This window comes from Balaenoptera borealis, assembly GCF_965194805.1.
Source record: "Balaenoptera borealis genome assembly, chromosome: 10".
NCBI classification, from domain to species: Eukaryota; Metazoa; Chordata; class Mammalia; order Artiodactyla; family Balaenopteridae; genus Balaenoptera; species Balaenoptera borealis.
This window is the reverse complement of record NC_138874.1, coordinates 98,610,154-98,632,779: the sequence shown is the minus strand read 5'-3', so window position 1 is coordinate 98,632,779 and position 22,626 is coordinate 98,610,154. Positions and strand designations below refer to the sequence as shown.

At 38.3% G+C, this 22,626-nt stretch overlaps 1 long non-coding RNA gene across 1 annotated transcript; it reads left to right on the top strand.

Annotated features, from left to right (window-relative positions):
* The first annotated feature begins 1,975 nt into the window (after positions 1-1,975).
* LOC309636213 lies at positions 1,976-6,785 on the top strand. The gene is made up of 2 exons (XR_014249308.1): positions 1,976-2,213; positions 2,904-6,785. It is a non-coding gene; the product is annotated as an uncharacterized lncRNA (long non-coding RNA).
* The last annotated feature ends 15,841 nt before the right edge of the window (positions 6,786-22,626 follow it).

Genomic DNA, 22,626 nt, shown 5'->3' with positions numbered 1-22,626 from the left:
CCTGACCACGGAGACTATCAGTTTCATCCTCCCTTCCTTTTTTTTTTTCTGTCATGAATTCAAATAATTATTAAACACTTGCTCTGTGTGTTCTGGCTCTGTTGATGATTAAAAATTAACCTCATCAATCTACATCCTCGTCTTTATTAGGCACCCCCAGTTGGGTCCTACTGGTTCTGTCTTTGATGATGATCAAAGTCTAATCATCAAAGATCGACCATGTGTAATTCCATGAAGTGATAAAGAGACATTCTTTTCTGAGCTTGATGTATTGTGGAAATGACAAGGGTTAATCCCCCCTGAAGTATAATCTTCTGAGAATTGAACTTTGGTCTCAAAGACAGGCAAGTCCACACCGGAGAGGGATTTTTCTACTCTACCCTCCTCTACTTTGTGAATTTCTTTTTCCAAGATGAATTAATTGGGTGGCATTTAGTTTCCCAATAGATTCCCTAGTCCTCAACCATAAATCGATGACATTCTTGCCAAACTGACTTCCCTGATGATACTTTGGGAAAGGACATCACAAATCTTCAGACAATATACTTTATATCTCCCTTTTACTTTAGATCTGTAGGTACTATAGCTTTCACATGCTTGTTTATTAGTTCAATCCATTAAGAGAACAATGATCAAATATAAATACCCCGGGCAGAAACATGACAAGGGCAAGGAAACAGATGACAGCTGGCACTCTTTTGTAACATAACAAATAGTATTCCAGCATGCTGTAAGTTTTTGACCTAAAGCAAGAGAAAGTTGATGACTTTAATAGAGTTTTCTTCATAAACCCTTTCTTTTCTGCTTCAAAACTGCTGACATTTTTTTTATCCCTAGCTCCCTTATGATTGCTTTGCAGTGCATGTCTCTAGGTTTCAAAACCCGGGTCTTCTTGGAGATGCTCGGTTCATTGTATGAGCACTCCCAGCTGACAGCAGGCAAGCAGAGGCTCTCAAAGACTGGATGAAGCACAGAATTGGAATGCTGCTCCCTGCTTCCTTCAGAGAAGGTTTCACTATAGATATGCAAGTGACACTGATTGGCTCCAACTGTTTAAGAGTTTAGCTTAATAAAAATCCTCTCTTAGTTGTACAGCAAAGAATTAATCTAGTCATATAGAAACCACTCTACAGACGTGAAATTTGAGGCACTGACTTAACTTGTCTAAGTTTCAGTTTATTCATCTGTAGGATATAAATGACAACAGTACCTATGTCATAGGGCGGTGGTGAATATTAAAAATAACATTGGGCCTGTACAAGGCTTAGCAGGGGTGTGGCACACACCACGTGCTCTGTAAACGGTGGTTACAGATGTGTGGATGTCTGTGTTCTTGTTCTCCTTCTCATGCCTGCCCATTGTCACGGTGTAAGCAAAGAAATGCCTTTAGTTCTAGAGGCAAACCCAACCAAAGCAGGGGAATCCTGCTGATTAACATATGATAGGATCTGTGAACATTTCCAGCCCTTTCCTAATCAGTCTGTCTCATAACCAGCTTCTTTATACTCCTAGTATCTTCTTGTCACACCTTTTTTCAGGGGACTCCTGCATTTGCTTGTTAAACAAACATTTCCATTTCTTTCATTCTGTGATCTCCACTGGTCCCTTTCCTCTGTGCCCAGGGTCCATTCAAAACTACACTGTCGGGCTTCGCTGGTGGCGCAGTGGTTGAGAATCCGCCTGCCAATGCAGGGGACACGGGTTCGAGCCCTGGTCTGGGAAGATCCCACATGCCGCAGAGCAACTAGGCCCGTGAGCCACGACTACTGAGCCTGCGTGTCTGGAGCTTGTGCTCCGCAACAAGAGAGGCCGCGATAGTGAGAGGCCTGCGCACCGCAATGAAGAGTGGCCCCCGCTTGCCGCAACTAGAGAAAGCCCTTGCACAGAAACGAAGACCCAACACAGCCAAAAATAAATAAATAAATAATAAAAATAAAGGAATTGCTTAAAAAAAAAAAAAAAAAAAAAAAAAACTACGCTGTCTCCATCAACTTCTGATGTTCTATTGAGTCTCAGAAAACAGCAGTCTTTATATATATATATATATATATATATATATATACACACACACACATACATATACACACACACACACATACATATCTATATTACACACACACATAAAATCTTGATGTGGAAGAGGCCTTCTAAATATCAATTTATTTTGCATATAATCAAAATCAAAAGACAAATGACAAACTAAAAATTAAACTGTAACATATCAGAAATAGCTAATTGAGAAAACCATAGGTCAAAAAGAGTCATGTACCAAAATGTTCATTGCAGCTCTATTTACAATAGCCAGGACATGGAAGCAACCTAAATGTCCATTGACAGATGAATGGATAAAGAAGATGTGGCACATATATACAATGGAATATTACTCAGCCATAAAAAGAAATGAAATGGAGGTATTTGTAATGAGGTGGATGGAGTTACAGTCTGTCATACAGAGTGAAGTAAGTCAGAAAGAGAAAAACAAATACAGTATGCTAACACATATATACGGAATCTAAGGGAAAAAAAAAAAAAAGGCCATGAAGAACCTAGTGGCAAGACGGGAATAAAGACACAGACCTACTAGAGAATGGACTTGAGGATATGGGGAGGGGGTGAGGTGAGATGTGACAGGGTAAGAGAGTGTCATGGACATATATACACTACCAAATGTAAAATAGATAACTAGTGGGAAGCAGCCGCATAGCACAGGGAGATCAGCTCGGTGCTTTGTGACCACCTAGAGGGGTGGGATGGGGAGGGTGGGAGGGAGGGAGATGCAAGAGGGAAGAGAAATGGGAACATATTGTATATGTATAACTGATTCACTTTGTTATAAAGCAGAAGCTAACACACCATTGTAAGGCAATTATACTTCAATAAAGATGTTTAAAAAAAAAAAAAAGAAAAAAAAAAAGAAATAGCTAATTTTCCTAATATGTAAAGAACCATACAAATCAATAAGATAACATACCAACAGTCTAGTAAAAATTTGGGAAAAGATAGTTTACAGAAAACAAATAATATATATGTAAAGATGGTTAGTCTCACATATAAGAAAAAAATGTGATTTAAAACTATACTGAGTACTATTTTTCATATATCAGGTTGGCAAAAAATTAAAAAGTCATGTACAGTTTGAAAACGGTCTAATGAAATAAACACTCATGTATTACAGGTAGAAGTTTTTAAAGGAGAAAAAGTTGTAATATTTGTCAAAATTTTAAGTAAAATTTACCTTTTGACTTAGGAATTTCGCTTTAGCCTACTGATACTTTCCCACATATGTGAAATGATACAAGGACACAACTTTATCTTGTACCACCATTTGTAAGAGCAAATCATTAGACACAAACCAAATGTCTACCAGTAGAGGATTGGTTAAATTATGATAAATTCCCCAAAAGAATGAGAAAGCTCTCCATGACCTGATATGGAATGTTCTCTAAAATGTAGAGAATGACCTCCAAGATATATTATTAATTGAATAAAACAAGATACAAACCAAAGCTTATTTGTTTAAAGATGAGTAAAAGGAAATATGTATTTATAATTTTTTTGATTTTGCATAGAATATTTTGAAAGAAAGCAAAAGAAAATGACCAAGTTGCTTGCCTCTGGGGAGGAGACAGGGTGGCTGGTTATTCGGATTAGGAGGGGCAATTTTACCAAACTGTGTGTACCTTTTGAAATCTGAACTATGTGATTGAAATACCTATGTAAAAATTACATACAATCATAATTAAATACATCTTTTGTTTTCATCCCTCTTTTAGAACAATGCTTCTCTAAGTGCGACCCACGGTTATGTCCCAGATGAGTCAGTCAAAAGGCAAAAGCAAAGAACACTCTGATATTTCCAGCCAGTCCAGGAAGAAGAGAGGAGGGTTCATGCTCAAAAACTTGAAAAATTCACTTCTGGGAACTTCTCCACTGCAGCTTAGAGGCCTAAGGCCAGCTGGGATGGAATGCATTCCTAGAAAGTGTCCCTAAGGGAGCTCACATCTAATGACTGGCCTGGATTTCCCAGCTTCTTGAAACCTGTGCTCCTGCCTCAGCCAGAGATGGCGAGTGTTTGGCTTAATCACCAGGTAAGCCGTTTTTCTGTTTTTGTTATAAATAGATAGAGTGACTGGTGAGGTTGAGGTTTTGTATTTGATGTCTTGGAAAGTTTGAAAAACCAGCATTTTTGCTTTTTGGCTTGGTATGGATTTGAAGAAATGCCCTTCACTGATTTTCTTTTCTCTTAGGGAGGATTCCTTAACTTCCAGCAGCCTAGATTCTGTTGTCTTGAAGGGTCTAAGGTGAACACGTGCAAATTAGTACAGCCCCAGGTAAGCGGAGATCAGCAGAGAGTTTAAAGAAAAGTAAGAAAAAGTTCTGCATCAAACACCAGGGCAAATTACATGGCCTCCACAATCTCCTCCCTTGCCTTTTAAAAATCCATAGTACATTTCTAAAAAGAAGTAAGTACAACGATGACAGTTAACATATAATTTTAGGGATACCTTAAAAAAAGAAGGAAGCTCTTCTTTGGAATTTGCTTGAATAAGCTTTAATTATGCATTGGGAGTCACCAAACAACTAATCAGGAAGTATACTGGTGTATTTAGACACATTCTCATCAATGTACTTTCATAAGTTGTTTTGATTTAAGGAGATCATGTTTTGACTCAAACTGCAGCTTTAATCTTTGTTAATATAGAGTGAACAGAAATGGAGGGGTGGAGAAGAAAAATAAAAGAAAGTAAATGTTTTATGGCAAAGCCTCAAAAATACAAATAAAACATCACAGTTTAATTGTGTCAGTAAACTGACAAAGTTCAGATCTCTCTAAAAGCTGTCAGGATGGTCACTACCTGCTCTCCTGCTGGGCGATGTTTTCAAACTCATTAACTTCCATTTAACAGGAAAGAATTGCTTTCTCACTGGAATGAAAGCCCTGGAAGCTGTAAAGGACTTGGTACGGATATGATATTTTGTTCATGACTTTGTAAGTGGCTTCAGAGTCTATTATAAACCTATTTAATTGAATTTGAAGGAAAAAAACATTTGAAAGGAATAATTTTATTTCCACCCTAACGTTTCCAGGGTAGCTGCAGCTGTTTTGTCTCTTATACAATCACAGCTGCCTCACTACACACTCCATGGAGACTCTATGATATAGAGATAGTTTGGGTTTAACTCTGTACCTCCACACATTCTAGGTATTCTAGGTATTTAGAGGGGTGACTGACAGTGACCCAATGCAATAGTCAAAGCAGATAACAAAGCACATAATAGTAGAAATAATTACTGCTAACATTTATTAAGTGTTCAGTATATGCCAAGCACTGTACACTGAGATTTACATAGAATATTTTGTTAAATCATTCCTACTGCACTAAGAAATAAATATGATTACTAACAAAATCTTTATTTTGACTAGAACTGAAATTCTCAAAACTCTATCCTTCTCTTCAAAAGGATCTTCATCCAAAATACTGACAAATCCTTCCATGGGCTACCCCCAGGCAATTGCCAGAAATAACTGACCCAAAGCATTTCCTCCTCAGGCTGAAAAAGTCAAAAAGCACCAGTCTCTCCACAGGGACCCAGCCTCCATATGCTTGCCTGCTTGCCGTCTTAGAGGTTTATGCCTGACATCAGTAACAGGGAGCACATCTGATCAGAGAGCTACTAATCAGTGGGAGGAGGGTAGTGACTTAAGAAAACTTTCTGAATTTTTAGGACTAGGTGGCTATTGTCTGCTATGTCCCTGGTCCTTTACAAATGGCTGGCCTGTCCATAAACTGCACTGTAATGACCAATAAGAGACAGAACCAGATTATAAAGTCTATTTCCTGGTAGGTACCCAGCAGTGCATGCCAACATCACCTGCTACCCATCCCATCATCTTGCCTCCATGCTTTTCTGACTCGCAGCTCATACTCCCAGAGTTTGGCCCACTGAATTCTGGTGTCACTGGTGAACGTATTTCCACAGCTGTCAGCTCATATTGCTCCCCTGTTGCTGAGATCTTTCATGTTCTCAAGAGATCTCAAGATGGCAGACTGAGCCCATGGTGCTGCTACTTTCCAAAAAAAATTTCAACAGCAGTGCTGTAAAATAAAAGAACTGCTACTAGTCGGTGGAAAATGAAAGAAGTTCTGAAAATTAGAAACCAAATGACATCACATCTAGCTCCAATTCCTCCCCACTCCCCATATCCACCCTCAAAATACACTAAAAAAGAGAAATGTGCAAAAGAGAACTGTTCAGAAAGTGATCTGTAAACATCAAGAGTCAGGAATCACCAAACATCAAGGAAAGTTAGAATCAGTATAGAGAAGTACCAATAACATCAAACAGAAGAATTACTCCCCAAGGAAACAAACTCAATAGAATCAATGGATGGAGTATATAAATAATACAATTATAGTCTCAGAAAATACTTAAAAGGTCATTAATTGTATCCTTTAAAACCAAGTAGAAGAAAATGGACTTGAGGACACGGGGAGGGGGAAGGGTAAGCTGGGACAAAGTGAGAGAGTGGCATGGACATAGATACACTACCAAAGGTAAAACTGATAGCTAGTGGGAAGCAGCCGCATAGCACAGGGAGATCAGCTCGGTGCTTTGTGATCACCTAGAAGGGTGGGATAGGGAGGGTGGGAGGGAGGGAGACGTAAGAGGGAGGAGATATGGGGATATATGTATATACATACAGCTGATTCACTTTGTTATAAAGCAGAAACTAACACACCATTGTATTATACTCCAATAAAGATGTTAAAAAAAAAAAAAAAGCGCAGAAGACAGCACCAAATAAATAAAACCAAGTAGAGATCTTGGTATCTACAGTTTTTTTTTTTTTTTAGGAAAACATTTTTATTTATTTTTATTTATGGCTGTGCTGGGTCTTCGTTTCTGTGCGAGGACTTTCTCCAGCTGCGGCAAGTGGGGGCCACTCTTCATCGCGGTGCACGGGCCTCTCACTATCGCGGCCTCTCTTGTTGCGGAGCACAGGCTCCAGACGCACAGGCTCAGTAATTGTGGCTCACGGGCCTAGTTGCTCTGCGGCATGTGGGATCCTCCCAGACCAGGGCTCGAACCCGTGTCCCCTGCATTGGCAGGCGGACTCTCAACCACTGCACCACCAGGGAAGCCCCGGTATCTACAGTTTTGATTGCCAAAATTAGAAAGTGAAGAAATTTAAGGACAAAGTACTTAAAGTTGGAAAAAAATAAGCCAAAATGTATGGTAAGGTTGAAATTAATTTAAAAAACACAAGAAAAATACTACACAGGTACCTGGATTGACTGAATATTGGACTTAGAGCTGCCTGGAAGCCAAAGTGAAGAGGGAAATAAGAGCTATAATTACAAAATGAAAATAAATATATGTTCTGGAGAAACAGAAGCAAGGCTCATAGCGAAATTGGAGAGACGTTTCTTTAGCAGATTTTCATAAAGCAAATATGTTCATGACTATTTCTACAGTACATATGACTGTTTTCACAGGACTTATTGTTATCATGTTCCTCAATATTAAACGTTACTGTATTTCCCGCTTTTTCTATTTAGGCATAACATATATGAAGTTCATAAAGTGCACTAATCTTGTATGTGCAGCTTGACAAATTTTTACATACGTAAATACTGAATAATTTTCACTCAGATCAAGATATAGAATATTTCCAGAACCTTAGGAGTGTCCCTGTACCTTTTCTCAGTCAGTAACCTATACTGAAATAACCACTTTTCTGACTTCAATCATCAAAAATCCCTATTAACAGACAAATGATGATTTAACATCCTTTATTAATTCTGTCGCTCAAACCATAATTCGAAAATATACATGCGTTCCAATGTTCACTGCAACACTATTCACAATAGCCAAGACATGGAAGCAACCTAAACATCCATTGACAGATGAATGGATAAAGAAGATATATAGGGGCTTCCCTGGTGGCGCAGTGGTTGAGAGTCCGCCTGCCAATGCAGGGGACACGGGTTCGAGCCCTGGCCTGGGAGGATCCCACATGCCGCAGAGCAACTAGGCCCGTGAGCCACAATTACTGAGCCTGTGCATCTGGAGCCTGTGCTCCGCAACAAGAGAGGCCGCGATAGTGAGAGGCCTGCGCACTGCGATGAAGAGTGGCCCCCGCTTGCCACAACAAGAGAAAGCCCTCGCACAGAAACGAAGACCCAATGCAGCCATAAATATATAAATAAATAAAAATTAAAAAAAAAGGAAGATATATATACACACACACACACACACACACACACACACACACACATATATACACACACATGGAATATTACTCAGCCATAAAAAAGAATGAAATGAAATATTACTGAATGTTACTCAGCCATAAAAAGAATGAAATAATGCCATTTACAGCAACATGGATGGACCTAGAGATTATCATACTAAGTGAAGTAAGTCAGAAAGAGAAAGACAAGTATCATATGATATCACTTATATGTGGAATCTAAAAAAATGGTACAAATGAACCTATTTACAAAACAAATAATCATAGATGTAGAAAACAAACTTATGGTTACCAAGAGGGAAGGTGGGGGGAGGGATAAACTGGGAGATTGGGATTGACATATACACAGTACTATATATAAAATAGATAACTAATAAGGACCTACTATATAGCACAGGGAACTCTACTCAATACTCTGTAATGACCTATGTGGGAAAAGAATATAAAAAAGAGTGGATATATGTATATGTATAACTGATTCACTTTGCTGTACAGCAGAAACTAACACATTGAACTATACTCCAATAAAAATTAATTCAAAAAAAATAAAGTAGTGATATGCATCCCATACCCTTTGACCTGGTGGGCTGAAATTGCTGAAACAAAGTACTCTCCAGACCGGGACTGAGTGAGGAGTAAGCTGGGCAGATCCTGGGCGTAGAGACCCTCAGTTATTCCAGTTGAGAGAGGCTTGGGCATGTACGGGCTGAGACGATGTTTTGCCTGACTAAATGCTTTAAGATGGTCAAGGGATATCAAGCAAGGTACCCTCACCCCCAGTTCATAATTATTGGGCGCTTACACTCTCTCAGACACATGAGCTTTCTGATTAGATCCCTCTTGCCTAACATCATATGCCATATGTGCTACTGTTACCAAGATGAAAAAACAGGCTCAGAGAAGGTAGATGGGTATCTGTGACACAATTAGGAAGTGACAGGAGGTATTCCAGTGTTCAAAGCCAAGAAACTTGACTCCAGAATGCATACACCCAACTATTATGCAAACTGTTCCCTTTTATTTGTTGGGACATCCTTGGGGGGCACAGAGCAAAGAACTGCCCCCTCCTCTGGTGCTAATGAAGAACCCCCCACTGTAACAACAGCTTTACTGAAATATAATCCATATGCCATACAATTCATCTGTGTAAAGTGTACAGTTCAATGGTTTTGAGCATCTTCACAGATATGTAGAAGCAGCATCATAGTCTATTCTGCAACATTTTCATCATCTCAAAAAGAAACCCTATAACCTTTAGCTCTCAGCTTCCTATCTTCCCCTCCCCACCTCCCCTCTCCTCAGCCCTAAAGCAACCACTAATTTACTTTCTATTGTCTGTATATTTGTCTGTTCTGGACTTTCATATGAATGGAATCATATACTATGTAGACTTTTACCACTGGCTTCTTTCACTTAGGATAATGTTTTCAAGGCTTATCCAAGTTGTAGCATGTATCAGTACATCACTCCTTTTTATGGCTGAATACTATCCCATTTTATGGATGTACCACCTTTTGTTGATCATTGATGGATATTGGGGTTATTGCCACCTTTTGGCTGTCATAAATAATGCTGCTATAAATATCCATGTACAAGTTTTTGCATGGACATATGTTTTCATTTCTCCTGGATATATAACTAGGAGTAGAATTGCTGGTAACTCTATGATGAATCCTTTGAGAAACTGCCAGACTGTTTTCCACAGTAGCTGCACCATTTTACTTAGTCACCAGCAGTGTATGAGAATTTTTCCACATCCTCAATAACACTTGTTATTATATGTCTTTTTGATCCTAGCCATCCTGGTCTATGTGAAGTGGTATCTATTGTTGTTTTGATTTACATTTTCCTGATGACTAATAATATTGAGCATCTTTTCATATGCTTATTGGTCTTTCGGAGAAATGTCTATTCAGATCTTTTGCCCGTTTTAAAAGTGAGTTTTCTTCTTGTCATTGAGTTGTATATGTTCTAGATATAAGCTCCCTATCAGATATATGATTCGCAAATATTTTCCCCCAACATGTGGGTTGTTTTTTTCACTTTCTTGATAATGTCCTTTGCAGCATGAAAGTATTAAATTTTGATAAAGTCCAATTAATTTATTTTTTCTTTTGCCGCTTATGATTTTGATGTCATATCTAAGAATCCTTTGCCAAATCCAAGGTCATGAAGATTTACCCCTATGTTTTCTCCTAAGAGTTTTATAGTTTTAGCTACTACATTTAGGTCGTTGATCCACTTTGAGTAAATTTCTGTACACAGGGTATGTTTTCGTTTATGAGTACTAAGGAAGTCCCTATGCTTTTATAAATACCAGATACTATATTTTTCTTTGAACACTGTAACGGTGAATAAGGTGCTGATTCCTTATGTACTGAAGTTCAGTTAGGACTTCAAGAAGAACCAAATATTACATGATGGTATCTGTCACATAAGATTGTCTTCTTTTCATCTTATGGTAGCAGAGAGTGAGTGATGGGGATACAGAATATCAACCACTTTGAAATCAACAGCAATTTATTTACCATCTATCTGTCTTTCACACTATTTGTATTTTTTTTGTTTACAGCTTTTTTAATTGATAATTAATCCATATACCATAAAATTCACCTTTTATAGTATACAATTCAGTATTTTTAAGTATATTCACAAAACTGTGCATCTATCACCACTGTCTAATTCCAGAATATTTTCACCACTCCAAAAAGAAACCATATACCCATTAGCAGGAACTCCCAATCCTCCCTCCACGCAGCTCCTGGAAACCACTAATCTATTTTCTGTCTGTGGATTTGTCTCTTCTGGACATTTCATATAAATGAAATCATACAATAAATGGTCTTATGTGTCTGGTTGCTTTCACTAAGCATAATATTTTCAAGTTTCATGATGTTATGCCATGTATCAGTACTTTATTCCTTTTTATTTTTAATTTTTATTGTGGGAAAATGTATACAACATAAAGTTTACTATCTTTTTTCTTTTTAATTGAAGTAAAGTTTACCATCTTGACCACTTTAAAGTGTGCGATTGGTAGCGTTAAGTACATTCACATTGTTATGTTACCAACCTCCAGAACTTTTTTCATCTTGCAAAACTGAAATGCTATACCCATTAAACAACAACTCCCCACTCCCCACTGCCCCCAGCCTCTGGCAACCACCATTCTACTTTCTGTCTTTATGAGTTCAACTACTGTAGTACTTCATAGAAACAGAATCACGTGATATTAGTCATTTTTTGTGACTGGATTATTTTACTTACCATAGAGTCCTCAAGGTTTATCCATGTTGTAGCATGTGTCAGAATTTCCTTTGTTTTATTTATTTTATTTATTAAAAATTTTAATTGAAATATAGTTGATGTGCAGTATGTTACTTTTAGGTGTACTACATAATGATTTGATATTTGCATACATTAGGAAATGATCACACTAAGTTTTGTAACCATCTGTCCCTATATGAGGTTATTAGAATATTATTGGCCATATTCCTTATGTTGTGAACTGCCATCTCCATGACTTATTTATTATATGACTGGAAGTTTGTACCTCTCAATCCCTTTCACCTATTTCACTCCCCCCACCCCCCTCCCCTTCTGGCAACCACAGAGAACGTTTGTTCTCTGTATCTATGAACTTGTTTTCATTTTGCTTTGTTTTTTAGATCCCACATATAAGTGACCTCATGTGGTATTTGTCTTTCTCTGACTTACTTCATTTAGCATAATAGCCTCGAGATCCATCCATGTTGTTGCAAATGGCAAAATTTCATTTTTTATGGCTGAGTAATATTCCACTCTGTGTATACCACATCTTTATCCATTCATCTAATGATGGACACTTAGGTTGCTTCCATATCTTGGCTATAGTAAATAATACTGCAGCGAACATTGGAGTGCACATATACCTTTTCAAACTAGTGTTTTTGTTTTCTTTGGGTGAACACCCAGAAGTAAAATTGTTGGATCATATGGCAGTTCTATTTTTATTTATTTACTTTTTTTTTTTTTTGAGGAACCTCCATACTGTTTTCCACAGTGGCTGCACCAATTTACAATCACCTCTTTTCCACATCCTCACCAGCACTTGTTATTTGTTGTCTTTTTGACGATAGCCATTCTGACAGGTGTGAGGTGGTATCCCATTGTGGTTTTGATTTGCATTTCCCTGATGATTAGTGATGGTGAGCATCTTTTCATGATGCTTTCGTTGTGCCGGGTCTTACTACTGTAGGTGCACAGGTAGGTGGGGCTGGCCCCGGCCCCTTTGGCTGCCTGCAAGCCCAGGGGGCTCTAGGGTGATGTCGGGCCCTAGAGCCCCAGGAAGCCCCCTGTGCTAACAGACTAGAGGGAGGACTCCAAAATGGTGCTTGGCAGCACCAGTGTCCTCTTGGTAGAATGAGCTCTCCAAATGGCTGCCACCAGTGTCTATATCCGCAGGGGGATTCCTAGTTGCCGCCTGCCTCTTTGGGAAACTCTCCAAGATCAGCAAGTGGGTCTGACCCAGGTTCCTTTCAAATTACTGCCTCTGCTCTAAGACTCAGAGTGTGTGAGGTTTTGCATGCACCCCTTAAAAACAGAATCTCGGGCTTCCCTGGTGGTGCAGTGGTTAAGAATCCGCCTGCCAATGCAGGGGACACAGGTTTGAGCCCTGGGCCGGGAAGATCCCACATGCCTCGGAGCAACCAAGCCCGTGCGCCACAACTACTGAGCCTGCGCTCTAGAGCCCGCAAGCTACAATGACTGAGCCCGCGTGCCTGTGTTCCTCAACAACAGAAGCCACGGCAATGAGAAGCCCGCACACCGCAATGAAGAGAGTAGCCCCTGCTCGCCGCAACTAGAGAAAGCCCGCGCACAGCAATGAAGACCCAATGCAGCTAAAAATAAATAAATAAATAAATTTATTTTTAAAAAAAACAAAACAGAATCTCTGTTTCCTACAGCCCTCCAGCTCTCCCATATGCAAGCCCTGTTGGCCTTCAAAGCCAGACATTCTGGGGACTTATCTTCATGGTGAAGGATCCCCCAGGCTGGGGAGCCTGATGTAGGCTCATTCCTTGAGGAAAACCTCTGCAATTGTGCTTATCCTCCTATTAGTGGATGGCCTACCCCAGGGTGTGGGTCTTGACTACACCATGTCTTTGCCCCTCCTACCAGTCTCTTTATGGTTCCATCTGTATATCTTTAGTTGTGGAAAATATTTTCTGATAGTCTTCAGGTCATTCTCATAGATAGTTTCTCTGTAAGCTGTAATTTTGGTGTGTCCATGGACGAAGGTGAGCTCAGGGTGTTCCTACTCTACCATCTTGGCTTACTTGCATTTACTTAGAAATACACTAACAACCATTTCACTACTGAATTCAGCATAATGGGTGTGTATGATATGTTGAAGACCTATAATAACGTTTCTTCAATGTACAGTTCAAGACATATGAACATTTAAAAATTTGTTATGAGGTTTCATTTATTGTTTTTCAAACAGGTCAGAGTTTTATAAATTATTTATTAAGGGCTGGATAACTAATCCAGCACACCATGCACCTAAACTGAACTTGTTTCAAATACATATATTTCTTTGATAAATAACTTCTTCCTGCATGACTTATCAACTTAATGTGGGACAGTTCTACAATAGCAAGGTAGTAGCCCTGTTTCACAATTTTTAAAGATTTTCCACTTAGGCTGAGAGGAAGGTTTAGGGGAGTATAATTCATTTCCAAGAAGAGGTTAAGAAAAAAATGGGTTTGTTTTAAGTCAGTAGTGTGTGATTCAAAAAAATGAACTAAAAAACATAAAAGGCAATAAAGACACAATAATTTTACTTAAACCTGAAATTGTGGAAATTAACTCTGTCCAGTGAAGAACTGACAGGAAATCTTTAGAGTTAACTAAGTGCCTTAAACTATAAATCACAAAAGGCTTCTCAAACTCTAAACTCATTCTCAATGGCCACAGTCAGATTGGAATGTAAGGGCATCTCCACAGATTAACTGACTTCGGTGGGGTTTGGGAAGTAGGAAATATTATAGCTGAAAACTATACCGAGTAATGTATCTGAAACCACAAACAAGTAACATTTAAGCGGTAAAACGTAAATCCTGTGGTGGACTAGACAAAGGAGGTGAAGGAGAGATAGGGGTTAAGGATGACATCTGGGTTTCTAGTTTGCCAACTGGAATGTGGTGCCATTCCTCAAGATATGGAAGAGAACCTGTTTGGGGTAAATAACCTTGATTTTACTTCTCATCCTTAATGGATGTGATAAGCATTTTAAACATTTAAGTGGAAATTCTTGGGAGGGAGTTATGCCAATCTGGAACTTGGAAAAGGGTTTTGGGTTGGGAATATAAATCTAGAAGTCTTAAGAAGATAAATTACCTGCAGAAAAATACAGATTGGAAAGAGAGCCTAGGCTGAGCCCCGGAAAGCTCCAATCTTTAAAAGGCAGATAAGTAAGGAAGGGCTGGAAAAGACTTAGAAGGAGCAGCTGCCAAAGTAGAAGAAATACCAAGGGAAAGTGGGAGAACAGAAGCCAAGGGAGATGAGAATGGGATATGGTTGCAGAAAGGAGGGAGTTCTCAACAGTGTCAAATGTTGCTGAGAACTCAAGTGAAATGAGGACCTAGAAATGCCCACTGGTTGTAAAGAGAAGGTCATTGTTGATCTAAGAGCATTCTGATAAAGCAGAACATGTCAGAGTCATACTGGAGTAAAGTGAGTAATAAATGGTAGGTGAAGAAGTGCAGATGGTGGGGTTTCTACTTTGCCCAGCTAGATGGCAATGCCATTACCCAAGGTGGGGAAGATGTACAAGTTGGGTCCTCTTCTGAGATAACTGGTTTGAAGAAAACAAGACAGAGCAGCTGCTAGAGGAGAATATGTGATTCACGTAAGTTATTTTAAAATTTTGCTTGTTTTAAAGATAGAAGTGATTTCAGCATGTTTGAATGGTACTGGGAAATGTTGGGTAGAGAAGGAGAGGTTAGAGATATAGTAGGGGATACTTAACAGCTTAAGGTTTTAATAAGGCAAGAAGTGATGGGATTCAGAGTGCAGGTGAGGAGGATAAATATTGCACAAAGGCACAATTTTTTTTTATATTTTCTTTTTACTTTTGTGTCAGACATATACATTACCTACTCAAAATACAATAAAATTCATAACATTAAAATAATGAGAAAGATCATTTCAATTTGTATAATGATAATACATAAAAAGAGAATCCTCCAGGGTAAAGGTGATCAAAGAGAAAATACATAATTAGATGGTTCTTAAAATAAAATATGGGACTATGGTGCAAGATGTCTCTCTGATGAGGTGGAACAAATGGGTCTCACCTTCCAAGGTCAGGAGATTCTAAAACATCCAGATGGTGGCTGAGCAAGATAGAGTATGTTAGGTAGAAATTTTAAAACTTGGTTCTAGAAGAATTGGAGAGTAGAATTCATGGGAACTTGTAGTGTTGTGGATTAGTGCAGGGTGGGCTTTGATGTCTCATAGATCTGGGTGTTTAACTAATGTATCCGAATTTGATCTAAAATAATACCGTGCTGGCCCCAAAGTGTTATTGTATGGATTCCCTTCTTTGGGTTGTGGATTGGACTTATCGACTCAATTCTTACTAATAAAATGTGGCAAAAATGATGAGATATTACTTCTTAGATTTAGTTACAAAAAGACTGTGATTTCTAGTTTGCTTGATACCTCCCTGCCTCCTTCTCCCACTTCTTTCTCTCTCTCTCTGTTTCTCTGTATCTATGTTGCTGTTTCTGTCTCTGTCTGTCTATCTGTCTGTCTCTCTGTGCTTGCTTCAGGGAAGCAAGCTGCCAGTGAGTAGCTATATGGAAAGGGTCTGGTGTCTCTGCCATCAAACAGCAAGGACCTGAGGCTGCCAATAGCCATGGGGATGATTTTGGAAATGGATCTTTCCTGATTGAGCCTTGAGGTGACCGCAATCCTGGCTGATACCTTATTGCTTGTGAAAGACTGTGAACAAGAAGCATCCAGATATTTGACCCACAGAGTGTGAGATAATAAATATTTGTTGTTTTAAAATGTCAAGTTTTAATTTGTCATGCAGCAATAGAAAAGCAATATATTTAAGAAACTGTTGAATAAGGAGTAATTGAAGGAACAAGGGCTTGTTAATGATGGGGTAGTGCAGACAAGTCTATCATTATCAAATGATAGCCAGGAGATGTAACACACTGGCTTTTTTGGTGTTATTGTAGAACCAACATAAGTGATTATATATAAAGACGTTACAGATGTCACAAGGAAGCTTAGCAAGCTGAATATTTGTTAAAGCAGTGTTTCTCAACTCTGCTTACACATTAAAGTCACCTCCGGAAACTTTAAAAAATAATAATGTCAGGACTCCATCACAAATGCATAAAATAAGAAATTCTATGTATTGGTCCTGGACATTGGCCTTTATTAAAATCTCTCAAGTGATAGTAATGTGTAACCTGTTTTGCAAAGAACCACTGAGCTAGCCAATTGCATCCCTTTATTGAGAATCACAAATATATCCATTTTCCTAATTTTGTAAGAAACCGTGGCAATACCTAATTTTTGACAATTTGTGTTTATTATTGTAATTTATTCTCATTATAGACTCGAGTCCCTGTAAACTAGACTAACCTAAATGAGATCTTAAACTGTAATTTAATTTCTTTGGCCTCAGTATCTTTAGTAATAAAATGAATGTGTAGACTAAATTATTTCTTAAATGCCTACTGTATTAGTTTTCTATACTGTCGTAACAAGTAACCAAAAACTTAGTGGCTTAAAACAACACAAATTTATCATCTTATAGTTCTGGAAGTCAGAAGTCTGGTACAGCTCTCACCTGGCTAAGATGAAGATGTTGGCAGGGCTGTGTGATATTCTAGGGGTCTAGAGTAGAATCTATTTCCTTGCTCATTCAGGTGTTAGAATTCAGTTCTATGCGGTTGTAGGACTGAGGTTTCTGTTTCTTTGCTGACTGTCAGTTGGGGACAACCTCTGATTCCTAGAAACTTTCCTCTAGTCCTTGCACATCACCTTTTACATCTCAGAACCAACAAAGGGATGAAGAATCTTTTTCACACTACTGTTTTCAGATCTTCTGCCTTCCATCTTAGATTCTCTCTGACTGCAGTTGAGAAAAATTCTTCACTTTTGATGACTCATGTGATTAGATTGTGCCAACTTGGATAATCCAGGATAATCTCATCTCAAGGTCCTTAACACTAATTTCTCTGCAAAGTCTCTTGCCATATAAGATAACATTCACAGGTTCTGGGGATTAGGGTGTAGCTATCTTTGGGGGTCATTCTTCTTCCTTTCATACATTCCATATTTGTCTAAGAACCTTAGATTAGTAGCATCATCTAGGGCAGAAGGCAGAGGTCTATCACCTTTGCCTGGAGAATTTTTTCCAATGTCATATACCTATACCCCAGAAAATCCTAAAGTGCTACTCTGACCACCTCTGCTACCTCCACCATACTCCAGAAACTAGAGAAAAGCAAAAGTTGCTCTAAATCAGGAACAACAATCTATTTTTAATCCTTTAATAATACCTGTTATAAATTTGCTCACAGTGAGTGCCCAAGTGAGAATGTTGTCAGTCCTCTAAGCCAAGTTTCCAGAGATGACAGATGACAGATTGATTCATCCATCCAGTACCATATAGCAATTAAGTCACTGAACCTTTAAAGTCAGACAATCTGAGTTTTAATCTTAGCTTTTTGTGTGTTTTAGGATAAATTGTGCTCTAGTCAAGTAATCTCCTAAGTCTTAGTTTCCTGATGTGTAAAACAAGGTTGATGGTAATTCTTACAGGTCTGTGGGAGGAGTAAATAAGAGAGTTGATATAAAGCTAATAGCACATAGCCTGGCACAGGGGGCCAGCCCCTCATTGTCATCCAAAAACTGTTTCTTAGGTGCACTGTGCTAAGTGATATGCAGGTGGCTATGAAGGTATGTAGGGTGGGGGTACCATGCTCATGAACCATATATTCAATAATTCTGCATGTTCTGTGGTTGAGAAGAGGGAGAATTTCCTTTCTCCCAGGCTCGTGGAAAGAATCATGGAGACAAAGCTTTTAAGACTGGGTGGGTAGTGACAGGTGGAGGTGAGGAGGTGAACATGGGTGCCTTCCTGCTTTTATGGAAAAGTGTGCTGATGTCACCAGTAATATGGAAGGTACTGCTTGTCCACATATTAACACCAGGTGGTGTACTAAGTATCAGAGAAAAGAATCAGTAAATTGTCACTATCCTTGTCCTTGAAGGGCTTAGTCTATTTGTAATAATAATTGTTAATATTTATTGAATAATTACCTATTGTCTCGTACTATTCTAAGTGCTTTATATGTATTAACTTTTAAAATATGCCCAATAGCATTATATTATCTCCATTTTATGGTTAATGAAACTGAGACACAGAGAAGTTAAATTACATGCCCAAGTTCACACAGCTTTAAGTAGCAACTAGATTTAAGGCCAAGCAAACTAACTCAAGTGGTTATGCATTTATCCACTACACTACACTCTCTCTGCCAAATAAAACTCTAAGAATTGATAGAACCAGGCACAGAGTGGATACTCTGACCAGTACGATGAAGATTTCACAGAAGGGGTGATACTGAGACAAAGTTTGATAGAAGAGTGGAAGTTTACCAGTCACAGTACAGTAAATACCAATGATATTTGCCAATGATGCATCAGTGGGATTATTGATTATTGAGCATGTGGCTCAGTTTGAAAGGACCCCGAGTTAGTAATTACTCCGGGCTACAAGAGGCAAATACAATTCAAACTGAATTACGGAAAACAAAGGAAGTGGCATTATTTATTGGCTCACCATCCCAGCAGGATCCACAGACTAGAACAATGTGATGGACAAAAGCTCTTTGGCTGTACTTTGTTTTCTTCTGTGATGGCTTCATTCTTAGCTAGGTTTTGGGCACATTTGTAAAAAACTGACCACGAGGTACCCCAGGAGCTCATCCTGTGAGTAGCCACCCTGTAAAGAGAATACTACAGCAGAAGCAATGGGAGGCAGCCCCTGCATCATTTCCTATTTCTGGGCTCCCAGGAAGACTGCATTTCCTAGCCTCTCTTATAGTCGAGTTGAGGCCAAATGGCTGAGTTCTAGCCAAGAAAAGATGGGTAAGAGGGATTAGAGACACTTCAAGACCTGGCTTTTGTACACAACTCACAGTATATTCTAGATCTCTCTCTTCCCTTTGTCACGGTGCCTTAGAGGTCCCATGTTTCAGATGGAGGAGCTACAACATAGTGGACGGCTGCCCAACATGAACTGGGCATTCTGTGAAGAAGGAATAAAGCTTTATTATCTTAAACTACTGATACATCAGGTTTTCATTTGTTCCTGCAGCATGGTCTAGCCTATCCAGATTAACACAAAGACTACTTTCCCAATTTCCACTCTCAGCCTACTCATTTGGCTCTTGTACCCACTTTTAGAAGAGCTCCAGCAAAGCTAATCAAAAGTGAAGAAGAGTCATTCCTCATAAGGAGATGGCAGAAAACAAAAATTAGTCTATGTTTTTCCATGACCATTACTGATCTTTTGGAACATAAATACTATATATCATGGTCAATTTCTTAGATCATTGATATCACAAGTCCACCAAGAGCTACAAGGATAATCATTCTGAAAATAGGAATTTGGTCACTTTTGCCAACACACATGCACTGGAAAGTTTTTACTCCAGTAACCAAATATTTCATCAGCCTGTAAATTTTCCTTTTATTCACACCTTTTTCATGTCTGGGATATTATGCTACTCAATTTAGTGTATTTGATCAAATATAAAATGACTTTATGTAAATTCCTTATTTTTCACTAACCCTGTAATCTTTGTTTTTATTAAATGTTAATGCATTTATCTTTAGGAAAATTTAATTTTTTTTCCTTGCAAATCCTGCAGAATTGGAAAGTTAAACTCCAGAGATTATCGTTCGTATTGTATTCGGGCAATCTCATCTATATTAATCCTATTCTGGGAACAATTTTCATTATAGAAAATCTTTCTTGCACTGAGGAAGTAGGTCAGGGAATGTTAGCACATTGAGATCACAGGAAAACCCATTCACTCTGCATGCTAGAGTTTTTATGGTACAAACAGAGAGATCTTTAACGACATAGGTTTTATCTACTTATGAATTTCAGATCTCTCTGGAACATTCTACCTCCACTATTGGGTAAAATCTAAAAGCAGCCCCTGTCAAGATGATTGTTTCTGTTAGCAATTACATATTTTTATTATGATGTGGGTACCTTACTAGTGCTACAAAGAATAAAAAAATACATGAGACACAAATGTGCAGAATTAAACGCCCAGATTAGTAATATGGGCAATAAGCTAGTATCGAAAATATCAAAGCCGTGGAAATTTAAAAAAAAGAATATAATAGATGCCTGTACATCCCTTATGTAGATTTACTACACTTAAGCTTTCCAAATAGCTCTGTCTCTGTGTGTGTGCGTGTATGTAAACACACATACACGTCTCTGTGTGGATACATATAAGCTAATACACCTCTTTCCCCAAATCTTCTGAAAGTAGCATAAAAACATCTTGATATTTCTCCACGAAATACTTCTTGGTCATGCATAATCCAAGAACAAGAACATTTTTTTCCCCTACACAGACACAATATCATTGTCACACCTAGGAAAATCAACTAACTCAATAACAGCATCAAACATGAAGTCCATGCACAATTTTTCAATATTGTCCCCCAAACACCCTTTATAGCTTTATTTTGAAAATAAGAATCCTATTAAGATATATACATAACATTTGCTGTTGAGTCCCTTTAGTCTCCCATAACCTAAAACTTTCCTCTCAACCCTTTTTTCTTTATGGTATTGCATCCTTTGACAATTCCTGGCCACATGTCCTGCAGGACTTTCCACCTTCTGGATTTGCCTGACTGTTATATCTTGGTTAAATTCAGATCACACATTTCCAGCAAGAACCCAACAAAGGTGATGTGTATCTCACAATGCTCATGTCAGGAGACACAGAATATCAGGACATCTTATTATTGGCAATGGCAAGCTTGACCACTTGGTTAAGGGGGCAACTATCAGATCACTCAATTTTACAGCTTTCCCTTTGTTATTAGTAATCTGTTGGGTGATACTCTGAGATAATGTGAATGTGTCTTCCAATGCCTTTAATCCAATGGTTTTTACATTTATTGATGTTCTTTGCTTAAATCATTATTATAATAGGGTTAACAGAATGTTGATTTTCTAATTCCATCATTCCTTCTACTTTTACTATCTGACATTCTTTTATAAAGAAGAGATTTTCTTTATCTTTTCTTTCTATGTATTATATATATTTACATAACATTTATTTTTAATATTAGCAATACTATGGCCTCATGGATTATTTAAATATAGTTCTTCCTATACAGTATGATTTTATTTTTGTTGCTCGAATTATTTCAAACCTGGCCAGTGGGCACCCCTCCAAGCCAATTCTGCATTTATTTGATAAGAACACAATATTTGAGCACTTATTTTCTTTTGGTCCAACAAAATATTCAGTGCTTACAGTAGCCTCCCAGCTCAGTCATGGACTCAGCCATATCTCCAAAAAATTTTAAGAAAAATCAAAAACCAAAACAAAAAACAAAAGTTATTTTTTGAGATATAACTCCTATAACACACAATTCACCCATTTTAAGTGTACAATTCAAGTGTATTCACAATGCTGTGCAACCATCACCACAATCTAATTTTAGAATACTTTTGTCCTCCCCCAAAGAATCCTGTGGCCATCAGCAATACTCTTCATTCCATCTCAGCCTCTAACCCCCTCAGCTCTAGGCCATCGTTAATCTACTTTCTGTCTGTATAGAAGTAGCCTATTTTGGACATTTCATGTAAATGGAATGATATATGTGGTCTTTCATGATGGCGTCTTTCACTTAACATAATGTTTTCAAGGTTCATCCATGTTGTCTCATGTATCAGTGCTTCATAATATCCATCATATGGTTATACCAGATTTTATTTATCCATTCATCAATTTATAGTCATTTTATTCTATTAATATGGTAGATTAAATTAATCGATTTTCAGATGTTAAACCAACCTTGCTCTGTTGTTAGCTGCACATATGATAATGATGCCTAAGGAATTTCTGATTTTCCTCTGTGACAGCCCTTCTCATGGAAGGAAGGAGCTCCTTTAAACCCTCCATCCCCTTCCCCCACCATCTATATAATGCACACTGCTCAGAATTCAGCCAACCAGCACATCCCTTTCTCTACTACCTGGTGATTTCCCTCTCTTCACCACTTAGACATTCCAGCAAATGTCCCCATTACAC